The sequence below is a fragment of the Lycium barbarum genome, chromosome 3 (assembly GCF_019175385.1).
Source record: "Lycium barbarum isolate Lr01 chromosome 3, ASM1917538v2, whole genome shotgun sequence".
NCBI lineage: Eukaryota > Viridiplantae > Streptophyta > Magnoliopsida > Solanales > Solanaceae > Lycium > Lycium barbarum.
Window position 1 is genome coordinate 141,670,759 of NC_083339.1, and position 20,228 is coordinate 141,690,986.

At 33.7% G+C, this 20,228-nt stretch overlaps 1 pseudogene; it reads right to left on the bottom strand.

The window, feature by feature from the left end:
* Positions 1-11,390: 11,390 nt before the first annotated feature.
* LOC132633117 (F-box/FBD/LRR-repeat protein At1g13570-like) lies at positions 11,391-17,826 on the bottom strand (annotated as a pseudogene).
* Between the last annotated feature and the right edge of the window lie 2,402 nt (positions 17,827-20,228).

Here is a 20,228-nt window from a genome sequence, read left to right on the forward strand (position 1 = left end):
TTAGTAATGATATTTTAATTGCTATAAGATATATAATGTACTAGGTCAGACAAGTTACCTTAGAGTTTCCTCAATGTCTTTAAGTAACACATGAGCAATCAAGTTTATATCTAAATTAAAATGATCTGCTCGACTTTGTCCTATATCACAAGTGTGCTTTGGGTGGAATTTTGTGATTTCTCACAGACCATCAGGCTTAACAATTCTCCGAAGCAGCCACCGACAACCTTAAGTCTTTCGCTTACAAACCAGCCTCTATACCGATTTGTTTGAGTTATCAACTCTAAACTGCCTCATATCCTTTATACAATAAATTTTGACAGCCCGTTGCAATGCCTTTTTTGATGCCCCTTTGCAAGGACGCATTCATCAGTCATGAGATTTTTTCGTTCAATCCACGTTTTTTGGCCACTTTGATCATCATCTCTTGTGAAGACAAATGCATCCTCACGACCTTGTAGACTGTCAAGATATGGAATATAGTCAGAATGCCACTGCATTGGGCTGTCAGGAATTGGGTTTTCCGTCATCGGAGGTGGTACGTGGTGGTGAGTTGGTTCTGGTTGGTTCGGGGGACTAAAATGCGTATCTTCTTCATCCCCTTCACTATCTTCATCATTGGTTACCTCTACATTATTAGCTGGTTCATCGCCATCACTCTCTGATGTATCCACATAACTTAGACAATAATAAGCGTCATCTAAGAAAGGCCTCCTCCTACTACACGATAAAAAGCATATGTTAAATTCCAAATTCAAATATATATATATATATATATATATATATATATATATATATATATATATATATAAACATCAAGGTGAAAAACCTACACATATTGAGAATGAGCATGGTGTGTAGAATGATCAACTCCACCGAACTGAGAGGACTGCCCAACATCCACAGTTGGTACCACTGGCGAGTTTTGATAATAATTAGCTGCACCGAACTGAAAATTATTATAATAATCAACTCCACTGAACTGAGAGTTTTTATAATAATAAGCTGCTCTACTAAATTGAGATGATTGCCCAATATTACTCTTATCAGGTCTATAACCCCTACAAAAATTTAAAAATGGTTATTTACTAATACATACAATAAACACGTGCTACTACACAAAATAATAATATAAGAATGCATATTTATCAAGTTTGATTAAATTGTTGGGTTAGATTTTCCAGCAACAGCTGGCCACTCCAAATGTCCCTGTAAGAACTAATATCCTCATAAGTGTTAACTTGACTGGGCTGTTCTTGAGGGACCTCTCGCGGTATCTTTTCAACATACATCTGAAGAACATTAATGGCGACTAAATGTTTATATTCTTCTGATGCATTCAAATAATCCCTCAAAGAATCATCATCATTGATATAATGCATACCATAAAGCATTATACCATGGGAAAGCCTATTATAGAGATTTCATACTCATCTGGACTAATGTTCATTTTTTCATGTATGTAAGTAACTAGTGATTCATAGGGCATTTCAAGTGGACATTTAACATGAACTTTTGATCTTTTATTGTAACGAACTGTACTATTGTCATCAAGGATAATACCATCCCAATATAGTGAAACGCTAACTGATGGAATATCTTGATCCATTTTTTGTATGAAGTTTGATTTTTTTTTTTTTTTTTTAATGACATAAGAGAGGTTTTTTTGAATGACTTAAGAGACTTGAACTTATGAAATGGATGAGGTTTTACCTTGTCGAACATTCTTCTTAAATAGATTCATATTGACCCCTATTGCGCATTGAAATGTTGCGCAATAGTCACTATTTTCGTCATTTCATGCATTGTATTGTCAAATTGATCCGTTATGTGTGATAAAAAAATTGAAATTGACTTGCATGGCATGTAGTCAAATCAAGCATGGGGTATAAATACATTTGTATTGCGCATTGAAATGTTGCGCAATATGAATTAATGTCTAATAAAACGGTCAAATAATGCATCATTGTATCGTCAAATCGGTCATTTATGTGTCATAAAAAAGTTGCATGCATGATGTATTGCCAAATCGATCCTTTATGTGTCATAAAAAAAACTGAAATTGGCATGCATGATGTATTGTCAAATCGATACTTTATGTGTCATTAAAAAACTGAAATTGACATGCATGATGTATTATCAAATCGGTCCTTTATGTGAGATAAAAAAGCTGAAATTGACATGCATGGCGTGTAGTCAAATCAAGCATGGGGTGTAAATACAAGTTTACAACTCCTAAAACTTAAAGATAATAAGTTTCTAAATTTACTTCGAGGCACTTTACAACCCCTAAAACGACGATCCAAACATATCTGTATACTTGATGTAATAAGCCGATATTATTTTACGCTAAAAAAAATATTAAGTTTTATATAAAATATTTATATTCCGGTGTTTTGAAACATGACTAATTTTCGGTCAAAGTACGGAAAAAAACTTAATTTTGAGTTTGATTTTCAAAGAATAAAGGTTCGGGTCGGGAGAAAGAGGATTTCACGCATAGATTTTATACGTGAAGCCTAGTTTGATTTTTTTTTTAAAGGGTTAGTTTGGTTCCAAAAGTTATTTTTTGGGTTAAAAAGATTCCGGACTCAAAAAATTAAGACGAAATGGTGTTTCGAGACACTACTTGGGGCGAGGTACATCTGCTCTGGCATTAGGGGCGACTTGAAAATCTTAGTGGGCGTTTGGCCATAAAAATTATTCACTTTTTTCCGAATTTTTTTTCACTTTTTTTACTTTTAGCGGTTGGCCATAAAATATTTTCACTTTTTTCACCTTTTTACACTACATTTCACCAAAAATTATAATTTTAAAAACTATGGCCAAACACAACTCCAACTTCAATTTCAAAAATTCCAAAAAAGGTGAAAAAGTTTTTGATATTTATGGTCAAACGAGCCCTTAATTTCACAACCATATTTTGTTGGATACTTGCAAATTTCACCAGTCATAGGCCCAAATCCTGTTATGTACTTGGTTAATTAATACTATATGACATGAAAGGAATATTAATAATTGTTGTCCTGCCCATCAATAATTGTCCTTTCTGGTGAGATCTCTGATAATTAATTTTTTAAACTTATTGTAGATGGGAAAGTAAAAAAACTAGCTGGATTGTTTATCATCCATCTTGATGATTCTAACTATAGAGAGATGGATTTCTTGGAATGCTAGTAAATAAAAGAATACCATAGAAAAAAAAATACATTTTGACGTGGCTAAGTAGGAACATGTTAACTCTTCCTAAAAAAATCCACCGAGATTTACTTATTTAATAATAGAGAAATACGACATAAAAGAATATTACTGACCGTTGTCCTATTCTTCAATAATTTTCCTAACTGGTTGATCTCAATGATAATTACCTTAGTAATGGAAAGTAAGAAAACTAGATGGATTGTTATATTTTTGTTATCCATTTGGTGACTCAAATTATTGAGAGATGAATTTCTTGGGATGCTGAATAAAGTGAAAGAAACAAAAAAAAAAAAAACGTGGGTTTAAGTAGGTAATATAACCCTTCTTAAATTTTCTCATGGAAGAATGTAGTTTAGTTCCTTAAGTGCCGTTTGTTTCATTTGGATTTTAGTGTTCCCCTTAGGTCAGGCACAAACAAGTTGACCAAAGGGGACCAGCGCTTCTACTCCTCCATTGAGGAGCCGTTCTTGCGAGAAGCAAGGGATGTTGTGAACGGTGGGAGGTCACAGAGAATTGACCTGAAAGAAAAAAAAAACTTTAAATTAAAATTTCATGTGAATTATAAAAAAACTTTAAATTGAAATTCCATTTGAATTATTAGTTGATCGTAAGCAGGTGAATACTTAAAAAAAAAAGGTACTGAATCTCAATTACAAGTTGTGGCGATGAAAATAAAATTAAGATAATTTATTTTGACTGATATATGTGTTGATTTGTCAATATAATTTACAAATTGGATATTTGTATAATTAGATTATCGATAAAAAAAAATAATGGGTATATCAATAAAATCTGTTATTTATATATTATATCATGGTTGCCATAAAAAAAAAGTATTTCAAATATTAATTCATTTTCTCAATCAAACAGATTAACTACTCTATGAATCAAGGAAATAGAAAATTTAGCTAAATTATGTGCCGCCCTATTAAACATCCTAGGGGTATATACAAAATTGACATGATCAAAAGTAGAAGACATATGTCATATATATCGCACACAACATCCACTTCCATGAGGCTTGAATCATCTTTTAATATGTTTACTGTATCGTTTTTCGCATCAGATAATATTTTGATTTTTTGTACTAACCATTTTGAATCGCAATCATCATTGCTTCTTTTAATTATGTACAGGTTTTATCTATCATAACTTTTCCAACTAATTAACTGAATAAAAAAGTCATGAGCATGAAGGACAACACTATCTTCAAGTCTTTAATCCATGAACCAAATGCTCAAAAATTATGGAGTAGTCCGTAGAAGTACAAGTAAAATAATAACCAAGTACATTGGGAGATGAACACTTGAATAATTAATCTCAGAAGACGATGTTTATTTCATTCAACTAGTGCTACATTATAGGTATAATTAATTTTTCAATTAAAAATATATCAAAAGAAAGCATATTCTGAAATCTTGTCGTCTTTTTTTTGTTTAATTGTTCACAGTTGAAAACTACTTTGCTTTCAGAATTAATAAAAACGTGTAAACTTGTTTTATTAAAATAATTGATTGAACCGAAACATTAACACCCTTACTGCCGTTTGCAACTTCTCAGCATCTTCTATTGGTGTGCATGTGTATATCTTTTCTCTAAAAGTTAATCATAATCATGAGATTGTATACGAATATTAGAGTCTGATACAAATCAGATCCGGATTTTAAGGAATTTTCAAGTGATTCGTTAATAGAGAAAGTACTTAGATCACATCTCATGAATCAAAGGAGAAATCATCATAATCCAGGATTGCAATGGAATAAATAGAATTCTCATTCTTAACAAAAAGTATCGGATTAAAATTTTGAAAGTAAGAAAAATCCTAATAAGGAATATTTCTCTTACGCGACGCGGATTTAAATTAATCAAATCAGTGATCAATTATTACAAAAAAAGTAGGAAAATCGCCAAGTAGAAACAAAAAAAAAAAAAAAAAAATAACAAACTGGAGAGATAGATCTGATTCTCGTTAAAAGATAAAAAAAAAAAAAATGTGCATCTCGTGTCTAACAAAAGAAGGAATAAGTACTGATGTGGTAATATGTTTTCTTTCTTTTCTAAATTTACTGAGTAAAAATCAAAGCAAGTCATAAACTCATAGTCAGCTTATAGAGACAAAAAAAAAATCCATGTGCAAAGTTAGCGAAAAGATGTGCAATGATTTGGCTTGTTGTCCTCGTGGGGTTATTAATTATCCATCTCAATATTCAAACTTCAAGGTATCATTGAGCAAGTCTCCATTTTATAGGCTACGATCTGAGAATTTCTCTCTTAAAAATAAATTCATTTCATAGTATTTCTCCACATTCAGCAATGTCTATACCTAGTCAAATATCAAAAATTAATTCTAAAGAATATATTTCATAATCAAAAGTTCAACCTTTCATTATTAACCAATAAACTATGGTTCTTTATTTCTTTTTTTCGTTTTTTGTACAGGACTAGACGGAGATCTAAACGTGAATGTAGGTAGCACTCCTTCCGTAAAAAAAAAAAAACATTTACTTATTCATTTTGGCGAATAAAGAAAGAATTAAATATTTCTTTATGATTTTACCCTTATGGTTAGTTAATCATTCTTAAAGTTAACTGGAGTATCAGTAATCAAATCTAGATCCTCAAAGTAACATCAATAAGAATAATTTAGTAAAATAAATACTTAAGGAAAATTCAAAATGCAAATTGAACTAGTTCCTTGACGAATTATTACATTTTAGAAATAGATGGTTGATATAAAATCGCATTTAAGAAAAGCGATTTACGAATTTCATTTGAGAAACACTACTTACAAATTGCATTTTAGAAACCCAATTTACAACTCGCAACTCACAAAGCGGTTTACATCTAATGCTTAGACCAAATTATCATATGAACTCAACATTTGGTTTAAATGTAAAATTCGTACCTAAGTATAAAAATGCACATAATCATCCTCTTTAACAAAATTTCATAATTTAACATCAACATTTTTTTATTATTTCCCTTCATTATTATTTCACTGTTCAAGACAAATTCGTGCATGAGCTCATGGGTCATTGGCACTTATGCCCTATTTTTTGTGTTGATCTTTCATTTTTACCCCTCATAACAAACAACTACTTCGCGGGGCATAAGTTTATATTTTTAAATCATAATATCTCACAAGTTATGCTTCGCATGACTTTTGCCCTTAAAAAGTTTGTGTCGACAAGAACAACAGCATGCCCAATGTAATCCCCCACAACTGAAGTCTGGGGAGGGGGAGGGGGGGTGTAGTGTCTAAAGAACTTACGCTCCGCTAGCATAAGTTCGATTGCTAACGGCCAAAAAGTGAAAACGAGTCCATTTGAAGGACAAATCGGGCAATTTCTTCTAAGCTCTTTGGTAATCGACTCGAGCCCGCTAAGGGCGGATCTAAGTATTACATTTTTTTGCACGGATTGCCCTTCTTTTGGGGTGGTCTTTAAATTTTGCCCCTCATATTTGTGGTCTTTAAGTTTTGCCCTTCGCTTGGATACCTGAGGTTCTGGGTTCGAACCCCCACTAAGGCATAAAATAAAAATAAAAATTCGCAAGGCAGGGCTGGGGAGAGTGTATGCCGGATCCGGCATACAATCCTTAAAGAAAAACTAAAGTTATGCCGGAGGGAGTAGACCTTGCCTTGAGGCATATATTTTATTTTTTTTACTTTTCAAGGCAAACTTTTAGTTATGCCTTAAGGAAAAGTTCCGCCTTATGAGACATACTTTTAGTTATGCCATAACTAAAAGTGTGCCCCATATAAACCTGTTAACCGGTAACCGGACCGGTTGAACCGGTTAACCGTGTTGTTTATTACCGGTCCGGTTCCGATATTTTGGAAACCGGAACCGGTTAAACCGGTGAAAATTTAAAAAAAAAAAAAAAAAAAAAAAAAAAAGAGCCGTTGGGCCGCACAGTGTCCGTTAATGGACCGTTGGTAACGGTCCATTTGCAAAAATGGCCGTTGCCAAACGGTCATTTTGTTAATTTTTGGCCCCCAATTATTTTTTTTTTAACACTTTAACCCATCCCCACCCCTATATAAACCCTTCTTCATTTTCATTTTAATTCACACCAATTCACTCTTCTTCATCTTTCTCTCAAATCTCAATCTCTCAATTATAGTTACTTTGCAATAATTAGCCACAAAGTCTTATTATAGTTTCAACTTTCAATTATTAATTTTGCAATTATAATATTGTTGGTGGAATTGGTGATTTTGCAACAATCCGAAGTAACTTTGGTGGATTTGCAATTCTAGCCGTCTTCACTTTGTTGGAAATTAATCCGGCAATTTGGTACCTTCGTTCCAACTCTATCTTTATTTTTCGCAATTTAATTTACGCAATTTATTTTTCGCAATTTAATTTACGCAATTTAATTTGCTGTAATTTATTTTCTTGTGATTTAAATTAATTCTATTTAATAATGTGTAAGAGATTAAGATGTGGTGCCGGTAGTAGTAGTCGTATTGTTAGGGGTGCGCTTAATGAGGAAACCTTTGTGGAAGAAACACCTAATTTAGGTATTGATGTTGGTGGAAATAATCCACTTTTAGGTCATGAGGCAATGCAACAACATTTTACCGACACTTTTGATGAAGACTTAGTTGATGATGATGAAACACAACCCCCCGAAAATCCCATAGGAGATACATGTCCTGCACAATCACATACACAAGACAAACCGCCTAGAACTCGTAAGCCAACAGCTAAAGTTTGGAAATTTATGACTAAGAATAGGGAAAACCAATCAGCTACATGTAACATATGTAGACAAGTATTTAGTTTTAAGCAAGGAACTGGTAAGGATGGTGGAACGGGTACACTAAATGCTCATATGAGAACCAAACATATGGATATTTGGGGAGAGCAAATGGGTTCAAATGTGGGGGGGATTCAAATGACGATAGACCCACGAACCGGTAGAAATTTTAAGTATGACAAGAAAAAAGAACGCGTAGAAATAGCTAAAATGGTAGCTTATGATTGTTTACCATTTTCCTTTCCCTCGGGTTTGGGGTTTGTTACTTACATTCAACGTTGTTATAATCCGTTATTTGAGGGTATTCCTAGAAGTACTTGTAGAGCCGATGTTATAGATTTGTTTAAAAAATATAGATTTTATTTGCATCATGTATTTAATTCTTTAAATTGTAATGTTTGTCTTACCGCTGATTTGGGTCTTAGTATTAACCATTTAGATTTTTTTGCTATTACATGTCATTGGGTTGATGACAACTGGGTTATGCAAAAAATAATTATAGCTTTTTTATATGACGAAGGAAAAGGTCGTCACGATGGAAAATTTTTAGCCGATTCAATGTCTACTATTATGAGATTTTTTAACATTTATAGAAAAACACTGTGTATTGCTTTAGATAATGCTTCTAATAATACAAAGGCGATAGGTCTTATAAAAAGAGAACTAAACCCTCCGCTAAGAAATATTTTTCATGTAAGATATAATTGTCACATTTTAAATTTAATTGTTAAAGATGGTCTTGCGCATTTTGATGATTCTGTTCAAAAAGTTAGAGATGCGGTTGCGTATCTTTTTTGTAATGCTAATAGGGGAAGAATTAGAGATTTTAAGAATGCTTGTATAGAAAATAACCTTAGACCTAAGAAAATTCAAGTAGAAATTGAGACTAGGTGGAACTACAGTTACATTATGCTACAACAAGCATATGAGTATAGGATTCCCATACAACAAGTTCACAACAAATATAATACTGATAGTGATGATTGGTTAAATTATGCGCATTGGGAAGATGTTAAAGAATGTGTTGACCTCTTAGAAATTTTTTATAATGCAACTCTTGCTTTTTCTAGACAATTCTATCCCACGGTAATCGGAATTTTAGCCTACTTAGCGGAAATAGCTAGAGTTTTACAAGAGTATAAATATAAACCCGATTATCAAGTGGCTATTTTTGAAATGATAATCAAATTTAAGAAGTATTTTTTTCCCATCCCAACTTTATTTATATTGGGTTCCCTTTTAAATCCTTGTTTAAAACTGTCTTTTACTAAAAATTTGGTTAGTCAAATTTATACATTTTTAGAAATTGAAGAGGGAGTTCAACTATCTTTAGCTGAAGCCGATCTCGCTATTGATGATGAGTTTAGAAGAGTTTTTACTCATTATTCTAGTTTGGAAGAACGTGCTACACCCGTTGCTCCACGCCCTACTACTTCTCAGAGTAGCAAAAAGGGCTTGTCGGGTTTAAAAGTTTTACATTCACAGCCAACTTCTACTTCTACTGCAAACTTTGATGAATATAACTTTTATTTGATGTAGCCAAATGTGGATATCAACCAACAAGATGATTTGGACGTCTTAGCATGGTGGAAGAAGTACAAGGCAAGCTATCCGGTACTTTCAAGAATGGCTCGAGATATCCTTACGGCTCAAGTATCAACCGTGGCTTCGGAGAGCGCATTTAGCCAAGGAAGACAGCAAATTGGAGACCATAGACATTCATTATCCGGCTTTAGCTTACAAGTACTAGTATGCATTCGCGATTGGATTAGATCGGAGCGACGCAACCAAAACTTACAAGCGGAGGAAGGCGAAGAGGAAGAAATTGAAGATTTGATAGCTAGTGGACCGGACCAAATGGAAGACTTTGAAGATATTTTCATGACCGAATATGATGTGGGGGAAATTAACGAAATGGTTCAAAATTGGTGATTTTATTATTCTACTATTTTTGTACAACTCATGTATTATTTGCAAGTTAAAAAAAAATACAACTTGCAAATAAATGTTATCCAAGAATGAATAAAATATATGGCTCATTGAGCTTTCTTCTATTTACTTGTGTTCATATTTTTACTTTTATTAAGTTAGGAATATACCTAAAATATACTAAAAATATACTTATAATATATATATTTAAGTATATATAGTATATAGTATATAAGTATATATAAGTATATATAGTATATATAGTATATAGTATATAAATATATATAGTAAGTATATATAGTATATAAATATATATAGTATATATATTAAGTATATAGTATATATAGTATATAAGTATATATAGCATGTATAGTATATAAGTAAGTATATATAGTATATAATATAAATATATATAGATATATATAGTAGTATATAAGTATATACATATATATAAGTATATTAAGTTATACATATATATGTATACGAAAAGCACTATTCTGTATTGCTGATTTGCTATTAGCCTGTTAGTCAGTAAATATTTAAACTTTAATTATAAAGTTGTATAACATATGTAAATATACCTACAATATACTAATAAATACTATAATATATATATATATATATATATATATAATACAAAAAACAAAAAAACAAAAAAACAAAAAAGTTTAACCACTTAAAACCGGACCGGTTCTGGTTTGGAGTTTCAAACCGATAAACCGGAACCGGTTCCCTAGCCGGTTACCGGTCCGGTTCCGGTTGGAACCGGTTGCCAGGCTTAGCCCCATAAGACATAACTAAAAGTATGCCCCATGAGGCAGAACTTTTCCTTAAGGTATAACTAAAAGTTTGCCTTATAAAGCAAAGTCTATGCCTTAAGGAAAAGTTTTGCTTTATGGGGCATACTTTTAGTTATGCCTTAATTAAAATTTTGCCCGTTAAAGCATAGTTCCTTAAGGAAAAAGTTCTACCCATAAGACATAACTAAACTATGCCTTAAGGAAAAGTTATGCCCCTCCGGCATAACTTTAATTTTTCCTTAAGGACTTTATGCCGGATCCGGCATACACTACCCCCGCCTGTCTTGTGAAATTATTGTTTTACTTTATACCTGAGCGGGGGTTCGAACCCAGAAACTCAGGTATCCAAGCGAAGGGCAAAACTTAAAGACCACCCCAAAAGAAGGGCAATTCTACGAATTATATAAAACAACTAAATCCTTCTTTCACCGAAAAGTTTTAACAAACAAATACGATAAGAATAAAACCAAGTCATATGTATTTATTGTGGAAAAATTCAATAAATACAGAGTAAGTCGAATGCAGTTCAAGAAGAAGCTGCACGCGACATGTGCCTGCTCCAAAGTGCCATTTGCAACCACCTATATGGGGATATTCACACAGTTCTCTAATGGCCAAAGCGTTTCTTGAGTCAAATAAGTCAAAGATAAACAAATAGTAATGTCAGCTCATGGGTCATGATTAGTAATAATAGAAGATGTTTTGATAAAAACTCTTTCCTTTCGTTCAAAACTATACATCGGATCTATCCTGAACAACCACAATTAATACCAACATTAATTTTTTATTTTTTTTTAATCATACAAAAAGCACAGACTAAGCTTTCAAAACATCTAGTGAACACAATTACTAAAGGAACTCTACAAGTTCACACGATTTGCCAATTCTTCCCTCCCTTAACAAAACTCAGTGAGAACAAACAGGCAATGCATCAATCTGCCTTTCCTATCCTTAATTCAACTGAATCAAAATCCTAATCCGAAAATGGTAAATAAACTAGCTTTGCCCTTGGAGAAGCTCGGGGGAAAAAAATCAATTCCATGAGGAAATCCCTTTCTCCCTTGATACCAATGGTTTTGTACAGTTCAACGCACATCCTTAGCAAAGATGGAGAATGAGAAAGCAATAGCTTCACAAAAAGTAGTTCACTTTCTGAACCGTCACAACAATCAATGGTCACAAGCTTGAGCTTGTTGAGTGGTTGTTCCAAGCGGTCTGGTGCGTCCAGATAATTCAAAACTGCTTCATCATCATCACCGGTATTCCGCCCGACCTAATGGTATAAAGAAAATACAAGTCATTTCAGCTTTCTCAAGTTTACAAATATGAAGAGCAAAAATGAACCACCAAATATATTTAAGATAATTTCTTACGCAAATGTGAAGATCACTCAAGTTGGGGATACTCTTAATTAAGTGTAGAACATAAGATGTCTGATCCAATTTGCCAAAGTCTACAACGAGGGATAGTTACCGCTGGCAGTTGAGCATTAAAGGAAGACCATTCGGAACTACACCCTTACTCAAAAGCTTTGGAGGAGAAAGAGTAATTAGAATCACAATATACAATACATTAAAGAGATATTCAAGTGAAATAAGCAGTCAATTTCTTATCTCGACGAAAAATGAACTCAAATGGAGTACATCAAGTGCAGGCAAGCTAACAAGAAGCTTCTCTACTATTGAACTTTCATCATGACTTGAATTATAAACCTCTTTGTCAAATGTGAGTTCTAAACAACTCAAATTCTTGCAATTCATAAAGCAATTTAGCACGAGATAGTAGTAGGGACAGTCACGAACACGCAAGTACTCCAACCCTGGTGAAACAATGTTTAGGTATTGTATACCAGCACAATTGCTCAAGATCAATTTGGCCAGAAGTGGGGTCTTGATAACACAGTACTCTGATGTCGGCACAAAGGTTAGTGATTCCAAACTAAGGAATACAACATTCTGAAAGCCAAGAAAACATGTGGATGGTTTGAAGACACAGTTGGAGAGTTGCAGATATGTTAGCGAAGGACAATTAAATATAACAAGGAGGCAGTGTATATTTAGTATCATTAATATTTGAAATACTAATGCGTAGCTCCTTGACACCATTTCTAGTGACATAAAGCAGCCAAGTATCAATAGATGTAAATGAAGTCAAATGTGCTCCTCTAACATGAAGAACAACCGTGACCATGTCTCCCATATGCTGTAGCAGAATCTTATCTACTACTTCTCTGAAACTGGATTCAGACTTTCCTATTAACTCATGGCAAAACTGGTAGCCCAGCACCAAATTCGGAAGCATGGTAAAAATGTATCTCCAGCTTTTGGACAAAACACAAGTTCTTGCTGCATCTTGAACTGGCAAGTGCACAAGGATACTGTCGATCACATTTCTTGGTAGATCACTGATTCTATCTTCTCTATCCTCTTCAACAGAAGCTTTAGCTCTTTTCATATCTGTTAGAACGACTTTGGATATTGAGGATTAAAGCGCCCTCGATCGAGATTTAAATTTTTTGAATAATACTAATTATGCTTAAAATTTATAGTCCAGAAAGAGGCAAAAAAAATAAGGGAAAGAAAAACTTGCATGCCTTGAGTCATGCTGATATTTTTGTTATGGATATCTTTTTCTAACTCACTTTCAATGTGTGGAATTTGAGCAAAGAGGCATCTTGAGCTGCCAGTGCAAGAAGAAGTTGGGGTTGAGTACAACAACAACATACCCAGTGAAATCCCACAATGTGAGATCTGGGGAGGGTAAAGTGTACGCAGACCATACCCCTATCTCGGAAGAAGTTGGGGTTGAGTGCGGGCAGGAAATTACTCCTTAACAACAAGTTTAAGGTATAACAGTAACTAACTTTTTCTTTTTTTGAGAAACAATGATCACTAAGGCAAGAATCTATGGTCATGCATCCAGCTTCAAACAACGTTATAACCTCCCCCCCCCCCCCCCCCCCCCCACCAAAAAAAAAAAAAAAAAAGAACAATAACATACCCAGTGTAATCTCCAAGTGGGGTCTGGGGGAAATAGAGTGTACGCAGACCTTACCCCTACCTTGGGAGGTAGGGAGGCCCGAGGCTGTTTCCGGAAGACCCTCGGCTCAAGAGAAAGCATGACAAAAAAGTTAGACAAGATTGAAGAGAGTAAGAAAGCCATGACACAAAATAGTATAGATAAGCACTATAAAGAAAAGTAACAGTAAATGCAGCAAACTAGTATGATAATCGAAGTACAAGAGCTAGCAGATAGTAACAGAAAATCGAAGGACAAGAAACCACAAAGGTAATACTACGCCTACTAGTATGGACAGACATGAGACACGCTCTACTACCTACTAACCTTCTACCTTAATTCGCGCCCTCCACAACCTCCTATCTAAGGTCATGTCCTCAGTAAGCTGTAACTGCGCCATGTCTTGCCTGATCACTTCTCCCCAATACTTCTTCAAACTACCTCTACCTCTCCTGAAACCGTCCATGGCCAACCTCTCACACCTCCACACGGGGCCTCCCGTGCATCTCCTCTGTACATGCCCGAATCACCTCAGTCTCGCTTCCCCCATCTTGTCCTCCACCAAGGCTACTCCCACCTTGTCCCGGATAACTTCATTTCTAATCCTATCCTTCCGAGTATGCCCACATATCCATCTCAACATCCTCATTTCCGCCACCTTCATCTTCTGGACGTGAGATTTCTTGACTGGCCAACACTCCACCCCATACAACAAAGTAGGTCTAACAATCGCTCTTTAAAACTTGCCTTTAAGCTTTGGTGACACCTTCTTATCACACAAAACTCCGAAGGCGAGCCTCCATTTCATCCAACCAAAAAAAAAAAGTAACGGCCCAAAAAGGACCACTCCCCCAAGTCCTCACCTACTTTTTCGTTATTGATACAAAGATTGTTGTTTGCTATCAAAAATGTACCAAACCGATATGTACAGTCGCTAATCTAACAATAAAATGGGTTGTGAAAACCTAAACATTTCAATCCTCAAATCCACCTGAAGGCTAAAATCACGTATTAAATTCTTCCCGGCACATAGGCAGAACTCTGCTAGAACGAGCTTCAATATCACTATCACCAGACCAGAAACTAAAGTAGGATGTCAGATATCTTCTATTCTACCCGGACGTTATATAATTGCTAACCTACAAACCAGGTCCGAACAGGGAAACAAATTTAGTACTGAACCGAATACCGACAAGCTTCATAACAAACACAAAAATTGATTTCTAGACCTCAATTTACCAAAATAGAGAATCTTAACACAAAAAGAAAAAATCTTACATAAAACAGAAGCACTAGTTATGTCCAAAACAAGCTAACTTAAGAGATCAAAAGGGGAATGAGAAGGGCGAAAGGAAGGAGAGTATAGAGTATGACTGGTCCAAAACGAATGGGCATAGGTTTGGCAGAAGAAACAGAAATACCGCAAAGACATAGCCAAAAAAAAAAGGCAAAAATATTAACTAACTTTAGAATTGATGTCAGCTGATAAAATTGAGACTAGCTATGAAAGACAACAAGAAAAGAATAGATGAATAGTGACAAATGTGAACTTAATTTTGATGATCAAAAGAAAAACGTTGCAAATCTTCACACATTCGTGACAGTGAGAAAACTTAGCTACATTCATAGAATTATGTTTGTCGAAGTAAAGAATATTAAGTTAATAAAACCTGCAGTTTAGACAGTAATCCCAGTAGATGTTTGAAAGTACTTGGAAGTGGCAAAAGTAGTACAGGCAACCAAGCCATGCAATGTTACAATAAGGAGCGGGAGACAAAAACGTCAAACAAGTGAAGTGCTCACATTGTTTTGAAACATAATAACATAGGAGATATTCCAACTAATGAGTCCCGGATGAAATCTGCCTAAGCCTTGGTGAACAGAGTTACCCGGTACCTATAGCTGGTGGGAAGCTACAGCCAGGTCTCTAGTGCAACTTGCCGAGATATGAGCAAGTTGGCCCGGACACCGCTATTATCAAAAAACAAATATATTGGAAAAAGTGATGGACCATAAACTTCACTCAGTTGACAACAGTACAGAGGGTGTGTTTGGTGTGGAGGAAACTGTTAGTTTTCCAATTTTCCCAAGTTTCATGGGTCAAAATGTTTTGGAAAACATTTTCTATAGGAAAACAAGTTACTTAAAATTGAGGAAAATGACTTCTTTAATGGATGTAAGGCAAACAAATTTCATAAGTGACATTCCAACTTGATTGTCTCCTCCCCACAGTGGCGTACGCAGGAATTTTTATAAGCAGTGTCAACATTTAAAAAGAAACAAGTGAATAATTGATATAACAACGTTATGTTAATAAAAATACTATATTGAAGATTAGAGAACGATTTATTTTTCAACGCCAAGGTTTAGCTTTAAACGTTAATATTGTGTCCAGCTCCTCGTTGGACTTGTAATTTAATGGCAGAATAGCTTGGGACCCCCCTGAACTTGTCGATTTTTATTTAGTGTACACCTAAACTATGCGTTGGCTTAATTACCCCCCTGAACTTGGTAATATGATAGTCTCGACCCCCCTAGACGCTGATGTGGCAAAGAGCGTGAACACACTCTCTTTTAGGCGCGTGGAAGGGTCAAAAATCGAAAAATCAGCTTCCAAGTGGAGTATTTTCCAACTATTAATCGCCATATAATCAATATAATGATTTATTTTTTTCAATTGTGTTTTTTTTTTTTTCTTAATATTCATTGCATATTTTATCCCAATTGTATTTTTTTCTTTTTAGATATAATGATTGGAAGGGTCAAAAATCAAAAAATCAGCTTCCAAGTGGAGTATTTTTCAACTATTAATCGTCATATAATCAATATAATGATTTATTTTTTCCAATTGTGTTTCTTTTTGTTTTTTCTTAATATTCATTGCATATTTTATCCCAATTGTATTTTTTTCTTTTTAGATATAATGATTATTTATTTCAACTATGTGTTTTTTTCCTTTTTTTGGATCCAAATCTAAATAACTTAGTTGAAACTCTATTTATTTTAGCCAAATAAAAGAAAGGTTTAGCAAAAGTAACGAAGCTTAGACGGTGTATTTTCTGCCAAAAAAAAAAATTGCGTATTTTTCTTTTCATGCAATTACTATTTATTTCAACTCTACATTATTTTTTTCGGGTCAAATTCTTAAAATATTTGGTTGATATTTTATTTATTTCTTTTTAGATAAAATGATTATTTGCTTTAATTGTGTATTTCTTCTTTTTCTGGCCAAATATATAAAAATAACTTGATTAGAACATCATTATCTTTAGCCAAATAAAAAAAAGTATGGTCAAAATATTATTGTTTCAAGTTCTTTTTTTACAGATTTGGCCCAAAAAAAATTGATCTAAATAATTGGTGAAACTTAAAAAGGTAAAAAATATATATTTTATCCTTAAAAAATGCCACATGGACAAAAAAATCCATGTGGCAGCACGTGTGTCACACGACCATGGGTTGTCAGCGTCTAGGGGGTCGAGACTATCATATTACCAAGTTCATGGGGGTAATTAAGCCAACGCATAGTTTAAGTATACACCGAATAAAAATGACAAGTTCGGGGTCCCAAGCTATTCTGCCTAATTTAATTACTACAATTTTACCTAATGGTTTGTTTCCTAACTTGACAAGGAATTGGAATTTCGAAACTCATTAGCAGCATTAACTTTTTTAGTGCCCTTACGAAGGGGGCGAAAAAAGGGAAGGCGCAAGTGCGCTTGCTGATGCTCGAACTCGGGACATCTGCTGGCTGCTGCTATAGCAAGGCGCCAAAACAGCGAGCCAACGAAGCTCATTTGATTAAGTGATGTCATTTACATTATTTGTCTAGTCATGAAAGCAGACAAATTCAGGGAACCAAAAATCACAGAAGACAAATAGGAGTACCAAAAAAAGGTTAGAAATGATGAAAATGGACCTCATTAGAACAAAGTTTACACTTACAGCTACTAGTATTGTTGTTCAGAGAAGAGCAAGATATAGGGTAACCGGAAATGTGATACACGGCCGAAACCCTCGTAGGGAAATGGAGTGTAAGAAGGATTTGCTGAGTGAAGAGGGGTTTTGAGTACGGGTCTAAAAATGGATCCTAAAAATATCGTTGAAAAGTTACATTTTTCATTAGTTTTACCTTTTTATTCAAAAAAACATTTAAAAGTTACTACTACTTTAGCGGATTATTTGTACTATTAGGCCCCGTTTGGACATAGTTTGTAACCATGGTTTCAAATCATGTTTGGATATATAATTTGAATATTTTAAGTTGTACTTTCTATTATAGACATAAAAATCTCACAAATTGTGAAAACTATCAAAACATTCTCAATTCTTATACAACCTTACCAAATGAGCAAATCATAGTTTACAACAAAATTAGTACACTACTAGAAGGCTTTTCTAAAAAATGCAACATCAATTGATTAAACTTTACTTCAATAAAAACGAAAATTTAACATGAATAGTAATGTAACTACTCTTTAATATAATCTTCCCACATAAATTAAAGGTTGGTAGACATGTGGAAGTTAATGAGATTGGTAAATGATTGGTGAGATTTAATTGTATATTTACCAACTTATGAGTCTTTTTTATAAAATATAAATTTATGGGTTAAATTTTATATTAAAAAAGTTGAAACAATGGTTTCAAACCATGACTAAAAACACACATTCAAACGCTGGCTTGATGATTTCAAATCATGATTTGAAAATTGATGGTCAAACGCCTACTTAGAATGACCATTTGAGAAATTGACTCAAATGTTTCAAAATTCCTTCGGCAACAATGTCCTAGTAGAATCGATCTAATGGTTCGTTTTTTTTTTTTTTTTTTTTTTTTTTTTTTTGTAACGATCCAAAAATGAACCATCATGAACTTAAAATATCTTACCAAAATATAAAGTTTGCTCAAATTGAAGGAACTCTTAATGAACTCGAGAGTATAAGGAATCGGACCCAATTTGTCAAAGTCATCTTATGCACTAATGTTGCATGAATATTTCTCTCGGATGTGTACTTACCTCAACCCGCTATCTCTCACCAATTTTTGCTTTGAATATATACAAATACTTTTAAAACACGATTATATTTTTCAACTTACATACCAAACACAATTTCTTATATATCAAACACACACACAAAAAAAAAAAAAAAAAAAAACTTATTTTCAAGAAATATTTTTTTTGAAAAACATTTTCTGTCGTACCAACACACCCAAAAACAACACTTAATTTACATCAGAAGGAGAAAGTTATTGTATAGTTTCTCCCTAATTTTATTTCAGAATTGTATAGTTTCTTTTCTTTTATTTTGTCACGGAAAGGACTCGCACGTGTTTATATTTGAAATTTTTACAATTTCAATATTCCTCATTTAGTTATTAAATTGTTGTCAATACATACGTGCTAATATTGGCACAAAAATAGAAACATGTGTCTGCTCACAAGAAACTTTAAATTGTGTCTCACACAATTCACACTAACTATGTAATGGTTCTTTTTATCTCACAAAATTGTGAATCTCAAAACTTTACGCACAAATTTTAGTTGTCCACTGTTTGTGAGATAAATGATAGCCCTCGTACAATTAGTGTAAGTTGTGTGAGATACAAAACTCCTCTTTTTGCAGTCGTGCTTTTTAATTTTCGAGGTGAATTCATGATTTTAATTTGGTATTCATATCGCTTGCATTCTACGTATACTAACAAATTGTGTAGATGTTATATCATCCAAGTATTTTAGTAAATATCCTGATTAATGATTATCCAAGTTAACCTGACCGTCTTGGTTCTCCAACAAATTTAATGACGTACATTGATGATTATGAATAATAATGAGAATTAATTAAAAAAAATGAATAATAATGAGAAACGTATTGATTGTGATGATAGCCGTTTTATAGCATATCATTGCATTGGGACAATAATGGAACATTGGGCAGTTGGATTAGATTATCAATTTGTTTCTCTCAATTAGACCCTTCGGATATCTTCAACAAAAATAAAATAAAGACTAAAGAGATTTTGAATATATGGTGGGACAAGCAGAATGGATATTAGGAAGGGTGATAGCTTTGTGCAATGTGAAGCGATCCCCTTATCCTTTTTCCATTGGGTAGTGATCCACCTGCTGTGCTTACACCACACTCCTTATCCTCTCTCAACTTCTCAAAATTCATTTCCTCCTCTTCATTTTCCTAATGTAACAACACGACTATGCACTATTCATTTGTTTGGGACCGAGGTATAGTTAGTGCTATTATTGTCAGTGGCGGATTCAGAATTTTCACTTATAAAAATAATATTGTACCTTGGAATCAAACTCTAGATGTTAGAGAGAATTTTGAACACCCTAGACCGCTTGAACTAACCTTTTGCATTTGTTTAGGATATTCAAAAAATATACATCTTCATAAATACAAAATATATAAGCTATATAGACCGCATAATTTTTGCCAAGATTGTTCGGGCGAACACCGTGGCACCCTCTAAATTCGCCCCTGATTGTTGTAATCATAC